Consider the following 14,293-nt stretch of genomic DNA (forward strand, 5'->3'; position numbering starts at 1 on the left):
CTCCTGTCTTCTGAACTACATCATCATTCAGTTTCAACTGCATAAATAGCACAATAACCTCATCTTATGGGCCCCCAATGTGATGCAATAATCGCCAATGTGGTATTCTTACCAAAATTGTTTTAATCAGACAAAAAGGCTGAGTGTGGGGCAGAGAATAATCTTTTATATTAAAAGAGACTGAAGAGATCTAGCAATCAAATGCAATAAGTGAACCTTGCCTCCTGAACTGAAATAAAAATGCTAAAAAGACATTCTTGAGATCGGTGAGGATGACACCACTGAATGGCTGTTGATTTCCTAGAGGTGATAATGATGTTGCAATGGTGTGGAATGGGGCCTCAACTCAACACTGTTGACTTTTTGGACTCTCTCTCCTGGAATTTTAGCAGCACTTCTGGCCCCTGCCCTCTAGGTGTCAGAAGCACCACACCCATTCGTGTGCAGCAAGCTGAAGAAGGCTAAGTGAGATGTTTCAGTTAGTAGTAATGATGGTTGCGTCACATCATGAATACACTAAAAAACACTGGACTGTACACTTTAAAATGGTAAATGATGAATTTTAAGTTACATGAATTTTTTTCCCAATAAAAAATTAATTTTAAAAATGTCTCCATTTGACACTGAGGGACAAAAATCACCCCTGGCTGAAACCACTGGTGCAGAGAGTACACGGCTTCAGTTGGAGGTAGCAGGGATGCAGGCTGAAGGATTTGGGAGGGAAATGTCTTGTTTGTAACTTACTTTCAAAGAGCAAATGTAGTAAAATATTAACCATTGGTGACAGTAGGTGGCAGGTGTGTGGGTTGTTCATTTTACTATTCTACCCACTTTCTATAAATTAAATTGTTTCAAAACTGAAAGAAAATAATTCAGTTTGGAATTTTCTGTTTACAGCATCCCAAGGGGCTATGACAGTTGCCAACTGTGCAGCCTCCCTTCAGGTGCAATTATCATGTCTACATGGTTGAGTTGCACAGGTTCTTCATCCTTCAGGGGAAGACTCTCTCCTTATCTCTCATACCTCTCCCTGTCTCTCTCTCTCTTTCCTTCTCCCGCTCCCTCCCTCTCTCCCTCCTGCCTATCTCACTCCAAGACTCCCTGAACATACTGCTCCCATGCTACACACTGACCTATGGAGAGAAAGGCGTCCTATGAACTGTCATATACCCAGACTGGGCGCTGATCATAGGCTGAGTCAGTTCCTCTGTGGGGAGTATTCTCTCCCAAGGTAGCTTTAAAACATGGTCACAAAATTTTTTAGCACTTGTTCCATTTAGAGACAGGGAGTCTGTGTCCCCTCTCCTTGAATATGGACTGTGCAACTACTTAACCAGTGGTTATATGGTGGGAAGGTGACACTGTACTAGTTTTTGGATCTAGGCCTTAAAGAACTAGTATCTGCCATTCTCTGTCTCCTTTGAGATACTTGTTCTTGGAACCCGGCTGGGCTGCCTTGCTGTGAGGAAGCCCCAACCACCCTACGGAGAGGCACATGTGGAAAGAAGCAGCATAGAACGCTACCTTAAAGCCACGTGAGTGAGTCATCTTGGAAATGGATTCTCTAGCCCCAGGTGGGGGGGGGGCAGGGGGACAGAGATAAGCTGTCCCTATTGAGCTCTGCTCATTTTGTAGATTTGTGAGCAAACTACGTGGTTGCTATTGTTTTAAGTCACTAATTTTTGCAGTGGTTTGTTTGCAGTGGTAGATAACTGATGCATCCCCTTCCCACACTCCCAAACTGGGGGCCCCAGGCTTGGAAGGAGGGAAGTGGACCTGCTCTCTATCCCTAGAGCTAGGACCTAGCTCAGCACTTACTCCTTCAACAAGTACTTATTGAGTAGCCACCCAGTTCTAGACACTAGTCTAGGGGCTGAGGAGTCAGCAGTGACTGAGATAGACCTACCCTGCCTGCGGGCACAGCTCAGGCACAGTAATGAGACGACTGTAGCCCCAGCCTGGGAAAGGAGGAGGGAGAACTGTCTTCCTGGGGAGGTTATTTCTAAGCTGAGAACTGACTCAGGAAAAGGAGTTAACCATGCAGAGAAGCAGGGAAAGGGCAGATGGAACACCATGTGCTAGTTCGGGGAAAGGTTGCCAGATCTGGCAAATAAAAAATAAAAATTTAACACCCAGTTAAATCTGAACTTTAGATAAACAATGAATTTTCTTTAGTATATACATATGCCTCGTGCCAATAGTGAGGACGTTCTTACACTAAAAAAGTTATTCATTATTTATTTGAAATTCAAGTTTAACTGGGAGTCATGTGTTTTATCTGGGAACCCTAGTTCTAGGACAAAAAAGAGAGAAAAAGAAAAAATTCGTGATTTCAAGGGACAGTTCAGGAAGCCGGGCATAGCACAGAGAGAAACAGGGCATGGCCTGAGAGAGAAAGGTGAACAGGATCAAGGTCATAAAAGATCAGTTTGTCAAGGTCCATTTTGAATTTCACTCTGAAGCAATGGGGAACCATGGGAAGGCTTAGAGCTGGGGAGTGACACAATTAATTTTGTGTTTTAGATATTCTGAGTTGGAGCCTGTAGGCAATGAAACCAGGAAGAATCCCTTGCCCTGCATTGTTACCACAAAGCCATGGAAGTGCTGGTGGACTAATCCCCACTTTGTATTTTTCTTTTTTACAGTATATGTGTTTTAAGCTATAGATTTCCCTCTAAGCACTGCCTCAGTATATCCCACAAGTTTTGATATGTTTAATTTTTATTATCATTCTGTTCAGAATACTTTCTAGTTTCCCCTGAAATGTCTCCTTTGACTTACAGACTCTTTATGTGTATTATATGATTCCCAAGTATTTGAGATTTTTCTGTATATCTCATTATTATTTATTTTAATTTCCTTCCACTGTAGTCAGAGAACATACTTGGCACATTCCTTAAATTTTATGAAAATTGTTTGATGGGTGAACATATGATCTATCGTGGTGAAGGTACCACGTTTGCTGGAAAAGAAAGTGAATACTACAGCTGTTGAGTTGTGTTCAGAAATGTCAGTTACAATCAGGGTAGTTAACCATGTTCTTCTGTTCCTCTATGTATTTCCTCATTATTCAGTCCAGGTGTTCTATCTTCTGATGGGTGTAGGGTATAAAAATCTTCAGTGACTATTGTAGATCAGTCTAGTTATTCCCTTTTTTGTCAGTTTTTTTCCTTCAAATATTTTGAAGCTCTGTTACTAGATACATACACTTGCATGATTATTATGACTCCCTAATGAATTAACCCTTTTATGCATACCAATTTCCCTCTTTAGCTTGGGTAACACTCATACTCTTGAAATCTACCTTGTCTGATAGTAATATAGCCACTGCAGCTTCTTAGGCTCACTGTTAGCTTGGTATATCTTTGTCTATCTTATTTATGGCTTTAAAGCAAGCATAATTATAGATGGACAGCATACACTTGGATCTTGCTTTTCTACTCATTCGAGAATCTCTGCCCTTTACTTGGCATTTTAGTACATTTACGTCTAATCATTACACACATTATTGATATGGTTGATTTTGCTTCATGATTTTACTATTTTCTTCCTGTTTCTCCGCCTCTGTTCCTGTTTGGGTTTTGGTGGAAGAATACAACATTTTGGCATACTGTTCTGATCCACTTATCAAGTGATGTGGAAGATTGCTCATTTTGAGTGATTTTTAGAACAAGAATGAACTCTGCCACAGGTCCAGGCTATAGTATGAGCAGTCCTGCCACTTACAGCAAATGACTGGGTAGATCCTATCATAGAGAAAGGTGCTGTGGAGAGCCTTGGGCAAGCCCTCACAGGAGAGTCACAGGGATGACCTCTAGGTCATCTGTATCAAAAAACTTTATAACATTAGAAGAGTAATTGCCAACCTTGGTATTGACTGAGTTCGTGATCATGGGTTATCATGTGATCATGGGTTATCATGTGACCATGTGGCTAGAACTGCCCATCATGAACTGGGTTCTGGCAGACCCACAAAATCATTAGGTTGGCCAGGCCAAGCTGTAAGTCCATTATTATTTAGATACTATATATCCCAGATCAAGCTTAGGCAGGTCCAAATTGTACAAATTATCTCTATAAACAGGTGGCCCAAACAACAGTGTCACATAAGACTGTTGCACTGATGCCTCTCCTTCATCCCACACCCATGCATTATGGGGTACCCAGCAAACAGCTAATAGAGGGGGATAAAGGCTAAGCTTGGTTTAAGGACACATCATCTTGGTGCGAAAGAGACAAACTGAAAATGAAATGATGCTCTTGCATTGCACCCCGGCTGTGAGGAGAAGTCTTCCCAATGGATAAAGATTTGAGCAGTGCATCTAGTCATTCAGAAGTGAAAGCAGGGCCTGCTTCATGGGCCTGAGAGCTGTTTAGTCACACAGGGCAACCTGCTCAAAAGGGTCCCACAATTGTTTAATGCTCTGCTGTCACCGTCTTGAAATTCATAATAATTCTGAACATGGTGCTCTGCTTTCCTGTTTTGTACTGAATCCCACAAAATATACCCTAGGTAAAATGCTCCAAGACCAGTACAGAATAGAGGACCCACAGAAGATAAGACTGCCTTGACCTGCATGTGCCATGGTACCCGTGTTTGTGTGTGTGATTGTGTGTGTGTGTGTGTATACATACAGCTGTCTGGTACTTATTAAGTCCTCAAAAACGATGACTGTCATTACTGTATGTTACTGATGATGACTGTGATGATGATGATAAGAGTTATTAGATTCCTCCAGCATTGTTTTTAAAACTTCACTTAAGCCTGGTTAATTCACTATCCATAAGCCATCCTTCCGCTTTGTTTTACTGAAATGAAAACAATGAAAAAAATGCAAAGCATTTTTGTTCAAGGAGTGCCTTTGACAACCCTCAGGAACTTAGCACAAATACACACCTAGCCTTTGAAACATCCACTAAGATTTTTACACACCTTCACTCAATCCCCATCCTACCAGTCGCATGAACAGTTCTTAAAAGCCCACCACCTCCTGAGCCCAGCTGCCACACGGACAGGAATGCTCACACACTCAAGTCACCTGGATGAGTGGGGGTGACAGCTATATGATTCCACAACAGTTCAGCCTGAAAACGCTTGCTGAGGACAGCTGATGTGCAGGCTGTAGATTCTGTCATTTGCATCTTGAAAAAATTTAAGTTATCACAAATTATAAATTATGTGAGTGTGTAATTTCTGGTGTCTAAAAAGGATGAGAAGGCTTGGCATCTTGAAAGTGCATCAGATATGTTCCTGTAGTTTTCTAGATTTCCAGGGAGAGCTAGAGGTTGTCATTGTGTGGAAACTTAGCAAGGAAACAAAGGTAGTTCTGTACCCTGTGGAGTTTGGAGGTTGGGGATCTTTGACACTCTGAAAATGCATTAAGCTGAGCCCTTGGGATACAAGGGCCCTGGTTTAAAGAGGGGTGCCTATGTCAAGGGGCACCAGCAATTCCACTGCTTCTCAAGATACAACAAATCCAGCTTTTTAGATTTTAAAGAGCCAGGGCCAAGAGAGGCTGGAGATGAAAGACAATGTCACCTGCTCCTCTCACATTTCCTGTAAGAAAGAAATCCCTGAGGAGACTCCAGGCTCAGTAAATGAGTCATTGACTTTGTAAGCCAAGACAGATGGAAAGCAGATCCCAGGAAATAAGCAAGGAAGAAGCTTGAGGAAAGTTTTCAGCTTTAGCATGAAACTGTCAAACCTTTATGCTCTTGTGGGAACTCGAGGAGAAAAACAACAGTGAGAAAGACTAGAGAAATAGCAAGGAACCAGGCAAGTGAGAGCTCCTTTGAAATGACCGACAGAGATGGTATGGACTCAGCCAATTATCTAGGCAGCTTCAGAGAGGGAGAAAATATCCCAGTGTTCCAGGCCTGCAGTCATTCCTAATCCAACAGATATTTAGAGTCTATCAAGTTCCTGTGGTGGGCACTGTGCATGGAGTAGTCAATGAGACACCGTGGTCCCTGGTCTTACAGAGCTCACAGCCATCAAGCAAGTCATCACACTAGTGCAAAGTGACAAGGAAGAAGTTTCAGGGGTGTGAGCCACTGTGAGGATCCTAGAAGGCTTCTTAACACTTAGGGTAGGATTGTCCAGACACACCAAAGATCAGGCTAAGTTTCAAGCAGAGGCCTGGCTCAGAGACAGCAGGGCTTCTTGGAAGAAATGAATGGAGAGCAGTTTGGGGAACAGAAGCACAAGAGAAGACTGGCTGGGTCCTTTCTCTTCCCCCATTTTGGGTTATTTGTTTGCTTAACAAATTTAGGGAGGTGCATCTCTGAAGTGCCAGGCAGCCTGTTTGGCACTTTTTGTTTATTTACAGAGCAGTTCAAGTCACCAGTGTTTACTGAGCAACCTGAGCAAGAAGCCATGGAGCAGGCAGAGGGCTCAGCAAAGTGGGACCCCCCAAAGAAGTCTCAGCAAAGATCCAGGAGTCCCTTGAGGCCAGAGTAGGGTAATGGAGCTGAGGCCTGAGGGAATACCAAGCCAATCTTCAGATTCCAGTCTGGCAGGGAGTGTGATGAGTCCTGAAGAGATCCTTGCCCTGAGAAGCCAAAGCCGGGTGGGGGAGGTCCCACCTCAGCACATTCTCTTCTGTGTGACGTTGGAGATAATTAACCCGGGGACCCTAACAGCTGCCACCGCTGTCCTTCAGGAATTCGGGCCCTCCCTGCATGACATCTAGGCCACAGCCCTGCTGCACAGCTCTTGGGGAGAAAGGAGTCTCATCAAATCCTTTTATCAGATGTGCTGGCCTGGAGTCCCCTGCACACCTGTCTGCTTCCTGGAGTAGGTTCCACCAGCACTCTGGGCTCTCAAGAGCCCAGGCTGATGGCTGCCTTCCCCACAAGCCAGGAGCCTACCAATTCTCTGCTGGTCAAGGTCCTTTGGGCCTTCAAGGATCTTGACTCAACTCACAATGGCATCTCAGGGAGCTGCAGAAAGGTAAGAGTCTTGGTTCCCATCCCAGCCTGACCATGGGTTCACTGGCCTCGGGCATGGCCTTACTCTCTCTGCAACTTGATGAATTTTGAGATCTAGGACCTCTGAATCTGGGAACCAGGCACAAAATCAGGTGACTCAATCTAGAACTAGCCTTGGTGGGTAGAGCCCTGGAGAGGAGCATGTGGCCCTTTCCAGAGGGGAGGCAGACAAGGGCTATGATGGCAGAAGCACATGGTATTGTGAGAGTGAGGAATAGACTGGTGACCTAGCCTGGGGTCCAGAGAAGGTATCCCAGAGGAAGTGGTGTCTGAGCTGAGACCTAAAGGGATGGGCAGGAGTTAGCCAGGTGAAGGAAAGAGGAAAAAGATGCACAGAACAGCCTGTGCAAAGACGTAAAGATGTGGGAAAGCAATGTGTATTCAGGGAACAAAGAAGTTCAGTCTGGCTGGAGCTAGGATCTCATGGAGAGGAACTAACCAGAGATGAAGGGCCAGTGGGGACATGAGAAGAGACAGGTTCTGATATGCAGAGAGAGGTCAGAAAGGAGGTGCAGTTGTGCCTTGGCCAAGGTAAGGCGGCAAGTGTCGGGAAGACAGGACAGACTTGATGGCTGATGAGGTGTCAGCAGAAAGGCCACCCAGACTAACGTGAGAACCTGGGAGGGGAAGCAGTTCTGAGGAGAAGAGATGGGGTCAACTTTACACAATGAGTTTGGGATGCCCAAGGGTCATCTTAAGTGGGGAAATTAAAACAAGAGATGAGGGGGCAAGACTCAAGGCATCTCTATGGGGATGGAAACAAGACTCTAGAAATTGTCAGGAGGGCCAGGAGAAAAGTATCAAGGATGAGAGAAGTACCCTGAGGAGCCCACAGAGGGGCATGAAGAGATATAGCCAGAGAAGCAGCTAGAAATCACAGGAGCCAGAAGGAGCATCAGAAGAGAGGGAGGATCATCTGTGTCCAACACACCCGTAATAGGTCAAAGGAGGAGAACAGAGAAGTGGAGGATCAGGGAACATTTACAAAGAGCTCGAGTTTGGAGGAAGTTTTAATGGTGGTGGTGAGGTCCCCAGTGACATGATTCACAACCAGGTCTGATAGTGTGCAGGGCCACTGCATAGGGCTGAACAGGTTGTGCACTGCATACCCCACTGACAAGCCATCCAAGAAAATGTGACTGGATAAATTTGGTAGTATTTTGTAAAGCCTGTACTGCAGTGTGGAAATATCCCACACGGTGGCGCCAAAGACCAACATTATACTTCTTGGGCTTGGAAGGGGCAGGGCAGGGGTCAGTTTAAGGATCCTCTGCCCCCAGGCCATGTCCCATGTGTGGAGGGTATTGCCAGATACCCAGTGGCTAGGACCTCCCCCACCATGACACCCTGTGCATCTCTACAGAACAATTCTCCTAGCGGAAGGAACTCAGAAATAAACTACACACCACAAACTGCAGCCTGAGGGAACCCAGCCTGAAAGGTTCTCAGGAGAGCAGCTCACCCTATGATCCAGGAGGGGCACAGACATCCCTCCCACTTGTCTCTTAGGAGAAGGGACTCAGGAAGGAAGGAAGGAAGAAAGCCTGGCCCAGTCTGAGGGACACAGTCACCCCACCCCAGCAAGGCCCTGCTCAAAGGTCCCCCTGGAGGCCAAAGCTGGATCAGTGGGGACAATGGCAGAAACACAGCCCCACCTCGGGGAGAGTCTGCAGGGATATCACCTGTTGAGCCTGGCGGCCCTAAACTAGAAACTTACATCTCCCAGGTACAGGGGTGGGCCTGGAAATGCCTCAATAAGAAATGGCTGTGTTGTCTTTGAAAACGATCACATGTTCATTGCAAACCATCCTTTGTATAAGTAAATACAAAGAAGAAAAAGCCCGGTGAAATTATAATGCCCAGAGATGACGGACCACTGCTGGCATAGGGATGAACCTTCTGAGGGCAACAGATGTGGATCTGACCTGAGGAGACTCCTTCTACAGGAGAACAGGTGGCTGTTCTGGTGCTTTCCTCAGTCCTCCGTGTCTACTATGTTGAGCACCTTTCCCTATTCGGAGATATAAACCCGTCACTCCCTACCCTGCCTGACCTGGCCCTGCTGCCTCTCAGGACTTACCTCCTTTCCCTCTATTCCAGCTTATGCGACTCAAACTCAGCAAGGTCATTCTCACCTCTGACCCATTGCCCCTGCCGTTCTCTCTGCCTGGAATACAGTGGTCCCTTGGTATCCTCTGGGGATTGATTCCAGGACCCCACAGATACCAAAATCTGCGGATGCTCAAGTGCCTTGTATCATGGTACAGTCGGCTTTCTGAATTTGTGGGTTCCGCATCCCATGGTACTCTTTCTCCAGATCATTCTATGACTCTTTCCTTCTTGTCATTCAGGTCTCAGCTCCAATGTCACTGTCTCAAAGAGGCCTTCCCTGACCACCGACTAAAGTAGCACCTCAGCCCCTCACTCCAAATCATACCACCCTGGTTTGTTTTCTCCACAGCTCTTCTCTCTCTCTGAAGTCATCTTACTGATATGTTAACTTGATTACTGTCTGCCTTGGGCTGGAGTGCAAACTCCTTGAGACCTTGCCTGTCTGGTCTCCCTCTGTGTCCCCCAGCATCCATAATGATGCCAGGCACATAGTAGGGGCTCAGCCTGTGCCTCACGTCCATCTTCAGTGGCCAGGGATTATCTTAGGGTATGCACAAACCTTCTTCACCCTCTATCTCCCACTGATGGTCACCAGGACCATGCCATCCCTTCATCTCTGATCGAACAAGCCAGTAATCAGTATCCTCAGACACAGGTCTTTCCTTGCCTGTATAACTTCCTTATCTGTTTGGGATAAATTTCTTGAAGTGGAATGGCAGGGTGAAAGAGGGGTTTGCACTTGACATTCTGATATATACTGAAAAAAAAAAATACTCTTAAACCTTCAAACCAATTCCCATTCTCTTGAGAGTGTCCACTCACACATCATGTCCATCACTGCCAATCTCAGAGGCCAAAAATGTCTCTCGTTTACATTTGCATTGTATTGATTATTAATGGGACAGAGTGCTTCTTAAAATTGCAATTTTGTTTTGTGTTTGTTAATGAGTGAATGGATGGGTGCAGTTAAAGCATCAGAAAAGAGAAGTGTCTCCAGGAACCACAAGGTGAGAGTGGTAAAGCCAAGACTTGAACATGGGCAGCATCCCCAGCCCTTGCTCTTTGACTCACACAGTGAGAAGTAGGGTCCATGCGGGGGCTGGAGCAGGGTGGAGGTGGTGGCAGGTACAAGCACACCCACAGCTCCATACTTACCCCACCTCAAGCCTGGATCTGCCCCTACCACTCACTGAACTGCCCTGGCAGAGCATGGCACCCTGGTCCCCCTCTCACTTGACCTGTTGGTGAGCATCCCCTCCAAAAGCTGTCTTTAGCCTAGACCCCTCTTTTCTGTACCCACATGTCCAACTGCCTTTTAGACACCTTTTCCTAGATGGATTAGTCCCCAGACCCCCCAGATGCCACCAGCCCAAACTGACCATATCACCTTTCCCTAACGTGATCCTCCAGGCCTTCCCACATCATTGAAAAACACTACCATCTACCCATCACCCAGGCCCAAAACTCAGGCATGATCTAGGATGCCTGCCTCTCCAGACCCCATATCCCATCAGTCCCTCAGCCTTCCATTCTGCGTCCTCAGCATCTCTTGAATGTTTCCATCTCTACTGCCCCAACTCTGGCTGGGACCACCATGACCTTGGTGGGAAAATGATAGCAGCATCCTTGCTACCTCTACCTGCCCCCTCCAAGCACTGCCTGAGTGACCTTTGCAAAGCACAGATATAACCACAAAATTCCCTAGCTTAAAGCCCAAGCTCCCTATCACCCAAGGGTAAAATCCATGCTTCTTAGGCAGTCCCCAAGGCCCCTCATGACTGACACCATCCCCAGCACACCTTCACACGAGTCTCCCACCAGCAAAAGAGGCTGCTCCTCCCTCCTGTGTCTTGAACTCTGCTGTGCTCTCTGCCCCAGACTCTCCTCTAAAGACCTACCCTCTGTCTGCCTAGGGAGCCCCAACAAGTTACCCTCTCCCTACAAAGCCCCTTCCCTTCCTAACCAGCACATACTCACATTCTCTCACTCATACACACACAAATGTGCACACAGACACAGTAACAATCACACACTCACATTGGTGACATAAGAGGTAGAGATTCAGGGATGACCTGACGTGATTCAGCGAGCCCCCATGGGCAGGGATTCAGTGGCCTCACCTCTGTCCCCCACTTTTGGCACCAGGTTCCATGAATGCTTGCTGAATATCAGGCAAATGAATGAATGAATGTGCACACTATGTCTGAGGTGTGTGGCCACGGGCACAGGAAGGGGCAGGCTTTATTCTGTCCCCTCATAGAAAGCTGGGGGTGAAGTTGCATACTAAGAGCTGTAGCCATGGGAGCTGTGGGGTGGGGTGAGGGAAGCTTCCATTTCTGGGTCTGGGGACTCGAAATGCGTTGCTTTTAAAAGTGGAACTAGCTGCACCATGTATGAGGAACTGGGGTTCACTCTGGTTCTCACCACCCTCTGCCATCCATTGGAGGGATTTTTTCCTCCTGCCAGAGCCCATCCCTTCAGGAATGTGAACAGCTCAAGAGTAGAAATGGTGATGACTTAGTTCTCCACCCCACCTCCCAGCCAGCAGAGCCTATACTCAGGGAACATGCCTGACTCAGACAGAGCCGAAGTGATTAGGATTCAGTGAGCTGAATCTTCCTATGACCATGGAAGGGCCCTGCCTTCCCTGAGCTTCAGGTGGCATCTCTGTGAAATGAGTTTTGGCTGTGTCCTTACTCGCCTGGCTCACTGGTTACTGGGGAGACGCCTGGGTGGCCTCTAGCACTCTGTGGCCCTCAGGCACTGTCCTTCTCTCAAGGCCCCTGAACAGGGGGAGAGGGCCACTTGAAGCCTCAGGTATCCCATCTGCTCACTGCAGCCCCATTCGTGCCTGGCTCTGGTGATCACAGGGTGGGGAACCATGACTGGTCACAGACAAGGACAATAGGCAGTGATGGGTATTCAGAAAGGGTGAGTGGGAAGCCAGAGGGCACAGGTTTCTTGGAGGAGGTGAAATCTGAGCTGTTTTCCAAAGTGGATAAGAGAGAGGAGCATCCCATGAAGAAGAAAGGCTGAGGGAAGAGGCAGAGGTAGAATGGGGACCATGTCCAAGGAGCTACAGTGAGGCTGGAACAGTTGGAACAGAGCACGGAGGGCTGGCAGGACAGGTAGGAGATGAGGAAGTGAGGTCTCCTGGGTCTTGGAGGCCCCACTACAGAGTCTGGACTTACCCTGAGGCAGGGAGACCAGAAAAGATGGTGGCCCAGGCTTGGGTACCAGCTATGACAAGGCAGAGATGTGGCCAGACACAGGACAGAATGAAGGATTGTGAAAAGCAAAGGCATCATCCATTAAAAGTGGGAATTTTCTAGAAATGGAATTCCAGAATTCCAGACCAAGCAAGAGTTCCTCGGAAGCTCCCTGGTGAGCCCTCACAATCACTGCTGCCTCATCAGAGCCCCAAGCAATGCACAGGGACAGCTCTCTGCTACTGCCACCCCAGGGGCCAGCATGCTGCCCAGCCCCGAGAGCTCAGTGGGTGTTTGTTGAATGAATTAATAAACAACAGAGTGGTGGGAGTGGGAGGTAAGGTGCAGGGAGGGAATGAATTTGAAACACATTAAGGAGGTAGAATCTACAGGACTAGCAGGGTGAATGAAGGTGGGGGGAGGGGGCATCAAGGGTTCATGCATTCACTCATTCATTCACTCTCTCATTCAACAAATATTTCTTGAATCCCACTATGAGCCAGGAACAGTGGTGATGAGGAATTCCATGGCCCCTGCCCCCACAGAGCTAAGGGACCCACAGTGAGGCAGGTTTAGGCACAGTGAGCGCACATGGGCACACATGCTGCCTGGTGGTGATAACTAACATGAAGGCAAGAGTCCATAGGACAGGGAGACAGAGAGTACTCAGGAGAGGCTGTCTTCAGAGAAGATGGTCAGAAGAAGCCTTGCTGAGGAGATGACATTAGGAGTGAGCAGGGATCAATTGGTGCCAGTTTTGAGAACTCCTGAGAGGCCCAGCCTTGCTCAAGTGGGAGCCTGGGTGGACAGTATTGGAGAGATGAGAATAAAGGAAGAAGAGTCCCTCTGGGTAAGGTCATGAGATCTGGTGGATCATCCAGGGGCTCTGGGACAGGAGAGGGCTCTGGGCACAGAGGAAGGCTGAGGATGTTCAGCAGTGGACGGATGAAGCTCTGAGACTGGATATTTAAGGTGGGGGAAATAAAGAGAAGAACCCAGTCCCTGGAAGCAATCCCCAGGTCTAATGACCACAGAAAAATGGGTGCTGCAAAGGAAGTCAAAAAGGAGGGCCGAAGAGGTGGAAGAACTGGGAAAGGGTGAGACATGTCTCCGTTAAGAGCTGGTGAGGGAGAGGATGTCAGTGCCCCTGAGGGCCTCTGTCCTCCCCACTCCTCAACCTCTGGGTTGTCAAGACCAAACTTGAGGAGGCAGAGGCAGATATTCAGGAACTTCTTAAAGTACCTGAAACCACTTCTGGGTAAGTCTGTGCTACCTCTAAAGGTGAAGGACCACAGAAGGGTGAAGCCTGAAGGGTGGAGGCCCAGAACGTTCAGGGTTGGAGAGGACCAGTGTTGTCTTATTGATGTGAAGAGTGGGGAAGTGAAGCTCACCTTTTGACCCCAGTATGGGTCAGCTATCAGCTCCACTTCAGCCCACTCCAGAGGAGAGTCAGCATTCCAGGCCCCTTATTGGAAAGGACTGGGCTCTGGCCCCCTTGGCCATTATGTGCTCCAAGCCCAGGTACCCAGACCCTGCCAGGGTCCTTCAGAGCAAGGCCTGAGACTCCCTAGAAGCCAGTACCCAACGAGTGGTGAATGCGTGGCCTGGCCAAAACCCAGACTTAGCGGCCAGACGGTGACAGGAAGGGCAGTCTGCCCCCATAGCAGGGAAACTGAGGCTGGCCCAGGGACAGGGCTGAGTGGCAGTGTCCAGACCCAGAAGGTGTTCGATGTGTAGGCTTCAGGCCTTCCTGTTCTCCCTCCCCAAAACTGGCCCTTATCCTTTCCTGCAATCAACCCAACCCAGTAGTGGCTGCTCCAAGACCTGTTTCAGTGGTCACAGATAGGGGGGCCTGAAAGGTTTCTAAAGCCCACAGAATCTGAGGAAGTGCCAGGAAAGCGAGGCTTTCCGGCGCACTCAGTTTTGGGGTCTGCGTGGGAAGGAATAGTGGTTCCCAGAAAACCGCCCTATTTCCGCGGATC

Source organism: Camelus ferus, chromosome 9 (assembly GCF_009834535.1).
Source record: "Camelus ferus isolate YT-003-E chromosome 9, BCGSAC_Cfer_1.0, whole genome shotgun sequence".
Classification (NCBI taxonomy): Eukaryota; Metazoa; Chordata; class Mammalia; order Artiodactyla; family Camelidae; genus Camelus; species Camelus ferus.